The 8,094-nt window shown below is 36.6% G+C and overlaps 1 pseudogene across 1 annotated transcript; it reads left to right on the forward strand.

Moving 5' to 3' along the window:
• Nucleotides 1-5,970: 5,970 nt before the first annotated feature.
• LOC111540553 lies at nt 5,971-7,498 on the forward strand (annotated as a pseudogene). The gene has a single exon (XR_002731026.1). The product of XR_002731026.1 is annotated as a ribonuclease H1 pseudogene (transcript).
• The last annotated feature ends 596 nt before the right edge of the window (nt 7,499-8,094 follow it).

Consider the following 8,094-nt stretch of genomic DNA (forward strand, 5'->3'; position numbering starts at 1 on the left):
ACATACACACACACACACACACACACTGATTGCGGCACTATTCACAATAGCAAAGACCCAGAATTTGCTAGACTGGATAAAGAAAATGTGGTACATATATACTGTATTAGTCTGTTTCCATGCTGCTGATAAAGACATATCCAAGACTGAGCAATTTAAAAGAGAAAGAGGTTTAATGGACTTACAGTTCCACATGGTTGGGGAGACCTTAAAATCATGGTGGACGGGAAGAAGGAGCAAGTTACATCTTATACGGATGACAGCAGGTGAAAAGAGAGAGCTCGTGCAGGGGAACTCCTCTTTATGAAACCATCAGATCTCATGAGACTTATTCACCTTCACGAAAACAGCATGAGAAAGACCCACCCCCATGATTCAATTAGCTCCCACAGGGTGCTTCTCACAACACATGAGAATTATGGGAGCTAAAATTCAAGATGAGATTTGGGTGAGTCCACAGCCAAACCATATCTACACCATGGAAAACTATGTAGCCATAAAAAGGAATGAGATCATATCCTTTGCAGGATGAAGCTGGAGGACATTATTCTTAGCAAACTAACATGGGAACAGAAAACTAAATACCATATGTTCTCACTTATAACTGAGAACTAAATGATGAGAACACATGGACACAGAGAGGGGAATAGTACACACTGGGGCCTCCTTGATGGTAGTGGTGGGAGGATTGAAAGGATCAGGGAAAATAACTAATAGGTACTAGGCTTAGTACCTGGGCAAAGAAATAATCTGTATGACAAACCCTCATGACGCAAGTTGACCTATATAAGAAACCTGCCATGTATCCCTGAACTTAAAATAAAAGTTAAATTTAAAAAAGTAAATAAAAAGTAAAAAAAGGAAATAAAATGCAGAACAAAAAAAACTCAACTGATTTATGAATGTTTGTTTTTGTATATAGCAAGTTTACTGAATTTTTTATTAGCTCTATGCTTTCTGGTGACATCTTTAGGGTTTTCTAAATGTAGAATCACATTATCTGCAAACAGTAATTATTTTACTTTTTCTTATTTTACTTGCATGTCTTTTTTCTTGTCTGATTGTTCTGGTCATTTCTATTTTAAAAACAAGTGGCAAGACTAGATTTTTTATGCACTGGATCTTAGGGAAAGAGTTTTTTCTCATTGATTATGTTGTGAACAATGGGCTTTTTATAAATGTCCTTTATTATATTGAGGATAATTTCTTCTAGACCAGTTTTTGAGGATTTTTCTTATGAATGTAGATTGAACTTTGTCAAATGCTTTATTTTACATCTGTTGAAATGACTATGTAGTTTTCTTTTAATCTTTTATTCTGTTAACATGGTGTATCACAGTGATTGACTTGCATATTTTATTTATTTATTTATTTTTTATTTTAAACATTTTTGTGGGTACATAGTAGGTGTATATACTTACGGGGTACATGAGATATTTTAGTACAGGTATAAATGCAAAATAAGCACGTCATGGAGAATGGGATATCCATGCTCTCAAGCATTTATCCTTTGAGTTACAAGCAATGCAGTTACACTCTAAGTTTTTTTTAAATATACAATTATTATTGACTATAGTCACCCTGTTGTGCTATCAAATACTAGATCCTTTTCCTTATTGTAATTATTTTGTACCTATTAATCATGATGGAAAATAACAAGTTTAGAGAAAAGGGATAAAGCTAATGGCAATCTCATAAATAGTAGGTTTTAGAATATTAATTTTTAAATACAGTACACTAAGTTGGTGATGAATCTGGAGATATAATACAATTCTTATTATTTCTAAACTACTACATTTCTCCATGATAATATAGTTAGGCTAAGTTTATCTAATCTAAAGAACAAATAAAAGCTAAAAATTATTATGAAGCAGTTCTCCAGTGTAGCTTAGGTTGAAGGCTAGACACAAGACAGGACAAAGAATAACATTTAACTCCAAAGATTTCCATTTGCCAATGAATTTACACTGATACATCTATACAGAATAATCCAACTCAAATATAACTATCTCTAAGGCAAGAAAAATAGGTTTACATTACTTTGAAAACTCTTGACCTTTAGAATTGCTGACAGGTAGATCACCTGAGGTCGGGAGTTCAAGACCAGCCTGACCAACATAGAGAAACCCCGTCTCACTTAAAATTACAGAATTAGCCAGGCATGGTGGCACATGCCTGTAATCCCAGCTACTTGGAAGGCTGAGGCAGGAGAATCGCTTGAACCTGGGAGGCAGAGGTTGCAGTGAGCTGAGATCATGCCATTCATTGTACTCCAGCCTGGACAATAAGAGCGAAACTCCATCTCAGAAAAAAAATGTAATAAATAAAAATCATAGCTTTACCAAGGAATTTGGTATTTAAAAACATGATAATTTACAGAAAAGAATGTAGTGAAATTTTATCTTGATTCGACATGCAAAATGACTTCTAAGAGGAAAAAGGATGGATGATTCTTTTTCTGTATTTTTCCAAAGCCTGAAGCCTAAAACATAGGTCCAATGACTAAATAGGTAAACAAACAAAAAGCCCCACAATATTTCTTAACTTATACCAGAGGTCATCAAACACTGCCCCTACTGGCCAAATCCAGTCGGCTGCCAATTTTTGTATACAAAGATAAATGGAATACAGCAATGCTCATTCCTTAACATATTGTATAGGGTTCCTTTTGTCCTGTAACAGCAGAGTTTAGTGCCTATGACGGAGACAGTGTAGCCCATAAAGCTTAAAATATTTTATATCTGCCCCTTTGTCGAAAAAATTTGCTGACACCTGATCCAGATAATCAGTAGTCATGAATGAACCTAGAGTAATCATTTATTGAGCATCTATTATGTGTTAGACATTATGCTAATGTTTCTAGCTACAAATATATTTCTTCATTTAATTCTCATAACCATAATGTGAAATAAGTATTATTATCTTAAACCTATAAATAAATAAACTGATATTCAGAAAAGCTAAGTAACTGACCTAAGATTACACTGCTAGTAACCAATAGATTCAATATTTAAATGTTTTTCTATTATTCTTTGTTATTATTTGTTTTGATGTTCAATTCCAATGATTTTTGTCCTAAGCTACACAATTTCCTGGAATTCATAGTTACTGAAAACCTCCTTCACAGTCTGAGCAATATAGGTGAAGAGGAAAAAATGTAGATTCCTGTAAATAAAAAAGGGAAATTTCAGAAAAAACTGGTTTAATGTAAACAGAAACTATGGGAGGGCAAGAGAAAAATAGTGGTCATCTCTAATTTGGCAATGAATGCTCAGCAATCAATCTTCAGCTCACTCCATTTATCACCGAGCCAATGACCAGTAAAACCCTTACTTTAATCTTTATTGGGATAATTTAAATTACCTTCAGAGCAATCTGTGGCTTCCAGAGTTTATTCATTAACCAGTAATGCATATCATGGACATTAAGATGAATCCAGATTATCATTTCACTATATATATTGGAAAGAGTCTTGAACTTTGTCTATATCTACAAACCACTCCCATTTCTTATGATACTTTTTGCCTCTGTTACTTTAATTTTTTTATTCAGTGCTCCTTTCGCTTCTCCTAGTAACTTAATGCTACAATTTTTAAACTCCCAATGTTCACATTTATTCTAAAACCACAAATATGCAATAAAAATCACCAAGGGGCTTCTTTCACATATTTATGTCATATTTTCTCTTTTGAAATCAATCTTAATAATGCAAGTAATATCCTCTTATACATGAACATCTATAAACTCACCAAGTACCACAGCATTTGCCTAAGAATTTGTTCATCCATGGGAATTAGAAGGTGATAAAAGATTAGATTCATCAAAAAGAATTATAACTATTAAGAAAAGCACAGAGCCTATGTTGGGGTTTTAAATGATTTAAAGTAGATCATAAAATCTCTTTTATGAATGAGTATTTTAATATTATAGTGTTAGATTAGTTGATACAATTTAAGATATATTAAAAGGAAACTAGGTAAATACACATATTGGAAAACTATTCTGTATTTAAAAATTATTCATATATATTATACACATATAATTTGTGTGTATATAATTTGAAAATTTTGTAGATATAGACTATATATATAAAACACAAAGATTGCCTGTGATAGCTAGTATTATGAGTAGTTTCCTTATCAAATACATTTTTTGCTTTTCTAATTTATCTGTAATGAACATGTAATACTTGTATAATAAAGGAAAAACTAGTAATTTAAAAGTGTTTACTATAATTCCACTCTGGCCAAGACACATGTATATTTTAATATACATATATGCATATAATTTATACAAATTATGTATGTATGTATTATGTATATATTGCTTATATATGCATATATGTATATCTAATTTGTGTGTGTGTGAATATATGTATATGAGCTACATACAGAAATTATTTTAGATGTTGAATATCAGGTAGTTCAGGACAGTGCTAGGGAAAAAAAAGGAAAAGGAAAGGAAAGGTCCTAGGGATCTGTGAGCTGAAATCTGAAGTTCTCACCATGCTGGAATACATAGGATGTTCTAAGTAGCTAAATGAGAGATACTTCACTGAAAAATACAATTACATCAGTTGATATTGAAAGACACTTAGGGAAGGACTTTTCAACCACTACAGTAATGGTTACTCTCAGAAAATTCTAAAAAAATTTAAGCACAAAATTCAAAAGGATAAGATTAATTGACCAATTTTGTATATTTAGAAAACTCCATTGTCTCAGCCCAAAATCTCCTTAAGCTGATAAGCAACTACAGCAAAGTCTCAGGATACAAAATCAATGTGCAAAAATCACAAGCATTCTTATACATCAGTAGCAGACAAACAGAGAGCCAAATCATGAATCAACTCCCATTCACAATAGCTTTAAAGAGAATAAAATACCTAGGAATCCAACTTACAAGGGATGTGAAGGACCTCTTCAAGGAGAACTACAAACCACTGCTCAGTGAAATCAAAGAGCACACAAACAAATGGAAGAACATACCACGCTCATGGATAGGAAGAATCAATATCGTGAAAATGGCCATACTGCCCAAGGTAATTTATAGATTCAATGCATCCCCATTAAGCTACCAATGACTTTCTTCACAGAATTGGAAAAAATTGCTTTGAAGTTCATATGGAACCAAAAAAGAGCCCGCATAGCCAAGACAATCCTAAGCCAAAAGAACAAAGCTGGAGGCATCACGCTACCTGACTTCAAACTATACTACAAGGCTACAGTAACCAAAACAGCATGGTACTGGTACCAAAACAGAGATATAGACCAATGGAACAGAACAGAGCCCTCAGAAATAATGCCACACATCTACAGACATCTGATCTTTGACAAACCTGACACAAACAAGAAATGGGGAAAGGATTCCCTATTTAATAAATGGTGCTGGGAAAATTGTCTAGCCATAAGTAGAAGGCTGAAACTGGATCCTTTCCTTAATCCTTATATGAAAACTAATTCAAGATGGATTAGAGACTTAAATGTTAGACCTAAAGCCGTAAAAACCTTAGAAGAAAACCTAGGTAATACCATTCAGGACATAGGCATGGGCAAGGACTTCATGTCTAAAACACCAAAAGCAACAGCAACAAAAGCCAAAATTGACAAATGGGATCTAATTCAACTAAAGAGCTTCTGCACAGCAAAAGAAACTACCATCAGAGTGAACAGGCAACCTACAGATTGGGAGAAAAATTTTGCAATCTACTCATCTGACAAAGGGCTAATATCCAGAACCTATAAAGGACTCAAAGAAATTTACAAGAAAAAAACAAACAACCCTATCAAAAAGTGGGCAAAGGATATGAACAGACATTCTCAAAAGAAGACATTCATACAGCCAACAGACACATGAAAAAATGCTCATCATCCCTCCCTATCTGAGAAATGCAAATCAAAACCACAATGAGATGCCATCTTACACCAGTTAGAACAGCAATCATTAAAAAAAATCAGGAAACAGAGTCTAAATGCTTCCCCGTGCCAGGAGTGAGCGATGAGTTGGCTTGTGTTCCTGCCCCACAGAGTCGCCTTGGCTGCCGTGTCCTGCCCTCGCAGCTCTTGCGGGTTCGGGATGTTCTATGCTGTGAGGAGGGGCCCTAAGACTAGGGTCTTTCTGACCTGGAATGAGTGCAAAGCAAAGGTGGACCAGTTTCCTGCTGCCAGATTTAAGAAGTTTGCCATAGAGGATGAGACCTGGACCTTTGTCAGGAAATCTGCAAGCCCAGAAGTTTCAGAAGGGCAGGAAAATCAACATGGAAAAGAATCGCAGACAAAAGCCAGCAAGCGACTCCGTGAGCCACTGGATGGAGATGGAGATGAAAGCACAGAGCCATATGCAAAGTACATGAAGCTGAGCATGGAGCCAGGGCCTCCAGTTAGCAGAGACACGTTTTCCTACATGGGAGACTTTGTTGTCGTCTACACTGATGGCTGCTGCTCCAGTAATGCGCGTAGAAGGCCACGAGCAGGAATCTGCGTTTACTGGGGGCCGGGCCATCCTTTAAATGTAGGCATTAGACTTCCTGGGCGACAGACAAACCAAAGAGCAGAAATTCATGCTGCCTGCAAAGCCATTGAACAAGCAAAGGCTCAAAACATCAGTAAACTGGTTCTGTATACAGACAGTATGTTTACTATAAATGGTATAACTAACTGTGTTCAAAGTTGGAAGGAAAATGGGTGGAAGACAAGTGCAGGGAAAGAGGTGATCAACAAAGAGGACTTCGTGGCACTGGAGAGGCTCACCCAGGGGATGGACATTCAGTGGATGCATGTTCCTGGTCATTTGGGATTTATAGGCAATGAAGAATTTGATAGACTAGCCAGAGAAGGAGCTAAACAATCCGAAGACTGAGCCATGTGACTTTAGTCCTTGGGAGAACTTGAGCCAATGACTGTCTTGCTACTTGTACTTACTGGTGTGGAAAACAGCCTGCAGATGGGACCATCGCGGTGATGGGCAGATGCGTCTTTCACACGGAATCAGGCACAGTGGCCTTCTGTGACACGTTTTTATAAAAAATGGTTAAATACATAATAAATTGAATTTTTGAGGTTGGAGAATTATGTGAGATTTTCGCATTATGTTTACTGGGTTTGATACTGTTCTTGCTTGTTTTATTGCAGGCAAGCAAGGCAAATGGCCTAAAATGCTGTGGCTTATATTTTGATAAGAAATCAAAAAAGCATTGGTTAAAAGATGCAACTCAGAAGTCTGGAAGTGTTCTGGAATCTTCCATTTACCATCCAGTCAACGGGACTGAGTCTCCTGCTTGTATAGGTGACTTGTGCCTGTGGGTACGTTAGAGAAACATGCTGCCCAGGGCCTGGGTGTGCAGCTCAGTGGGCAGGGTGTAGGCTAGGTCTCAGCCCCACGTGCCAGCTTGCTGGGCACTTAGTATAGGGCAAAGCCTGCCTGCAGGCGACCCTGGCTGCTAGGCCATTCTCTAGGAACAGCTAGGACTTTTCAAGACTAAAATACATAAATAAATCTTTCAAAAGTCAAAAAAAAAAAAAAAAAACCCAGGAAACAACAGGTGCTGGAGAGGATGTGGAGAAATAGGAACACTTTTACACTGTTGGTGGGATTGTAAACTAGTTCAACCATTGTGGAAATTGGTTATGTGTGTGATTGATTCCTCAAGGACTAGAGCTAGAAATACCGTTTGACCCAACCATCCTATTACTAGGGATATACCCAAAGAATTATAAGTCATGCTGCTACAAAGACACATGCACACGTATGTTTATTGCAGCACTATTCACAATAGCAAAGACTTGGAATCAACCCAAATGTCCATCAGTGACAGACTGGATTAAGAAAATGTGGCACATATACACCACGGAATACTATGCAGCCATAAAAAAAGGATGAGTTTGTGTCCTTTGTAGGGACATGGATGCAGCTGGAAACCATCATTCTCAGCAAACTATTGCAAGAACAGAAAGCCAAATACCGCATATTCTCACTCATAGGTGGAAATTGAACAATGAGATCACTTGGACACAGGAAAGGGAATATCACACACCAGGTCCTATTGTGGGGAGGGGGGAGGGATAGCATTAGGAGATATACCTAATGTAAATGACG

This window comes from Piliocolobus tephrosceles, chromosome 10 (assembly GCF_002776525.5).
Source record: "Piliocolobus tephrosceles isolate RC106 chromosome 10, ASM277652v3, whole genome shotgun sequence".
NCBI classification, from domain to species: Eukaryota; Metazoa; Chordata; class Mammalia; order Primates; family Cercopithecidae; genus Piliocolobus; species Piliocolobus tephrosceles.